Source organism: Ostrea edulis, chromosome 7 (genome assembly GCF_947568905.1).
Source record: "Ostrea edulis chromosome 7, xbOstEdul1.1, whole genome shotgun sequence".
Lineage (NCBI taxonomy): Eukaryota > Metazoa > Mollusca > Bivalvia > Ostreida > Ostreidae > Ostrea > Ostrea edulis.
The window spans coordinates 34,687,891-34,691,155 of NC_079170.1; the positions used below are offsets into that span (position 1 = coordinate 34,687,891).

General features: G+C 34.8%; 1 long non-coding RNA gene across 2 annotated transcripts in view; it reads right to left on the reverse strand.

The window, feature by feature from the left end:
- Positions 1 to 1,161: 1,161 nt before the first annotated feature.
- LOC125653364 (uncharacterized) overlaps positions 1,162 to 3,265 on the reverse strand; it is a 3,064-nt gene continuing 960 nt past the window's right edge. Inside the window, exons 2-3 of one of the 2 annotated variants that reach the window (XR_008796882.1) lie at positions 2,673 to 2,824; positions 1,162 to 1,550 (exon numbers count right to left, since the gene is read on the reverse strand). This is a non-coding gene — a long non-coding RNA (uncharacterized LOC125653364). Of the gene's footprint in view, positions 1,551 to 2,672; positions 3,095 to 3,265 lie in introns of both variants that reach the window. The other variant, XR_007361883.2, reaches the window with a different exon arrangement.

The following is a 3,265-nucleotide window of genomic DNA, read 5'->3' on the forward strand; positions in this document are numbered from 1 at the left end:
AAATCCTTTAGATGCATATTAGCTGGTTAGTAATACACAAATTAATTGTATTTATCCAGATTATCGTTTTCTTTGAGATCATCTGCAATTGTGTGACAATTCTAAAAATTTTGAGCCCGATCTAATTTACCTTGTGGCGGATCTCGGTCTGATTTAAAATCAAACCTTTCACTTCGCTCGATATACGGACAGTCACTGCGTGCTCCCAGGCAGCGACTGTCCGTACATCTAGCGAAGTGAGAGGTTTGATTTTAATCAGACTGAGCAGATCTAACCTTGCCTTTAGAAATATTGGGAAGCTTTTTATTTTACTCATGCAGGATATTTAAAAAAAAGAATATTTGCCATTTATCTTATTATATATCTAGCATCTTTCAGGGAAATACATTTTTTTAATTTTCCAAACATGGTGGAATTAAATGTATACATGCAATGTTTTAGATTTGAAAAGAAGAGAGTCACTGCGTGTACAAAAATACATGGTGATCGGCAGCTATAGAAAAACTATTTCTACTTGATAGATAGGTGATCTTTACTTTGTGGTCATAAGCAAATACTGGTAGTTCAAATAACTATTTGTTACATTGTAACTTACACAACAGGGAAATGAGCCTCTAAATAAATATTTTAAAAAAAATATGCATTTCATTCGAATAAAATTTTGTGAAATTTGTTTCAGAGAGCAACTGTGATGCCTACTAGTTTAGTCATGTGTAGACTTTCAATCTTTCAGAGTGTCATTTCCTATTAACTATAATCCTACATGAGTCAAACCTTCATTGATAATGCATCTATGAATCTTTCTACCATTCATGATTTGTATGTAATTGACCTCTATATGTGATCAGCTAGGTAAAAGTCTTTGCAGTATATATTACCAAACTCCAAGGATGATGCCTTCAACATACATTTTTTAAGCCCCCCCCCCCCCCCCCCCAATTTACAAAAATCCCACTGATAAAAGTTCATTCTGAAGGCTTCTCACATTAATCCGACATATGTACAAATGCTCCCCTTCACAAATTTTAACCCACCAGACAACTTTGTTGACAAGTATTTAAGATTTATTTATATTGTCATCTTTTTAATATCAAGGTGTTAAAATCATTCTAGAAATGGAAGTAATACATGTGCATGTCAATATCAATAACAATATGAAAATTCATCTAAAAATTTATTTATTAACAAATATAATTGCATGTACATAACTGTATGCATATACTTATTTTCTTAAACATGTATTGTAACAAATTCTATTTTGGTGAATATCAAACTTCTTTTTTTTTTTTATTTTACTGTCAAATGTCCATATGATATAAATGAGTAAATAAATATATAAGATGACATCAATGTAGCAGATGGACCATCAGCATGGATTGGTCAGTGGGTAGAGTACCAGACTACGGGTCATGAGTTGGATTCTCAATCCTGGTATATATTTTTGAATCATTCCTATGCTCGTCCTTTCACACAATCATGGCAATGGAAGATGAGCATTTCTTGGTTTCACAAAAGATTTTTCAGGCCATTACAGCATTGTACCCATAGACCTAAAAAATAATAGTATTACATTGATTTAAACAACTGTCATTAGACTGCAATCAAATTTCATAAGGCTTGAAAAATACATGCAACATAATTGTTAGTTAAATGAACTGTAAAATTGTGATAATACTGATTTTATTGTATATTTATCACCATATCTGGAAAGATATCAGCAAGTATCACCTACAATTTCTAATTTCAAAAATTTATAACCCAAGACCCCAAAAAAAACACCGTACGGTTGCTCCACGGATCACTGAATGTGGGCGGAGCTTATCCATGGTCCATGTTATTTACCTGGAATTTACCTGGCCAAGAGATCGGCTGTTGTGTATATTTTTATGACATACACAGGAAATTTCTCAGGTTATTACAAATTATGCTTAGTGTCTTGATTTGTGCAAACAAACAAAAATTAAAATTTCTACCTACATGCATACCGCATTTCTATTTCCCGTAAACCTTCAAACTTGGTCATATTTATGTATTGCAAATGACAGGTTTAGCCCATTTCTAAACCTTTGCTTTTTAAAACTTCTAATTAAATTGTTATATATCGTATATAAATAATTTCCTAAATATAATATTACCCGGCGTTTCCGGGCACTTCAAGGTGTCCTGGGAGTTTGCAGTGTCGTGGGTGACGTAGGTAAAATATCCATGTTTCGAGAGAATGAATAAATCCAAGTAGATCTGTGTACATGTACAACCAAATGAAGAATGATCAAGATACCCCTCAATATGGGCCGTCTGTAGGGTTTCTGTAGCTGTAGTGTTTGCGTAATGGTGGTATCCCAAACAGAAGCTGACACGAAGTCTACCCCCCCTCTCTCTCTCTCTCTCTCTCTCTCTCTCTCTCTCTCTCTTTAGGGTTTCTGTGGACGTAGTGTTTGTGTAACGATGGCATCCCAAACAGAAGCTGACATGAAGTCTACACCCTCTCTCTCTCTCTCTCTCTCTCTCTCTCTCTCTCTCTCTCTCTCTCTCTCTCTCTCTCTCTTTAGGGTTTCTGTGGACGTAGTGTTTGTGTAACGATGGTATGATATGTACCATGATAATTGATTTTGATTTGTTTAAAATTTGTAAGTACAGAAATGTTTATGTGTACAAACAGTGGATATTCTTACATCATATAAATATATACTGTACATCCTTCATCCCAATCCTAACCCCGAGACATCATGGAAAAACTTTCAGGAGAGGATATGAAGAGAAATGCATCTAAATCGAGGAATGCTGCTGTCTGTTGGCAATTTATTTCCTGACCACTTTTATGACCCTTTGAAAAATAAAAGAAGTCAGCTAACTTGGATATCTAGTGTATGCTACATGTATAACACACTTAATTAATATCTCCAATTAATATATAGTCAGCTATTCTAAATCAAATAAATCAACATTGACTTCACACAGTTGTACAACTGTATTTGAATGTGATTTTGTTTCACAATATTTTCTAAATGTTTTGCACATGAATATGCACATACGATAATTGAAATGATGTTAAAAGAGACTGTAACTGTTCTCATCTGGTATCAGGTCCATTCGCCTGTAACTGTTCTCATCTGGTATCAGGTCCATTCACCCAATCGGAACTCCTCGAATGTCTCGCGCACTCGACATAGATCTCGGATGCAATGCATCAAATTCACTCATGGATGCCACCGTATTACATCCGAGATCTATGTCGAGTGCGCGAGACATTCGAGGAGTTCCGATT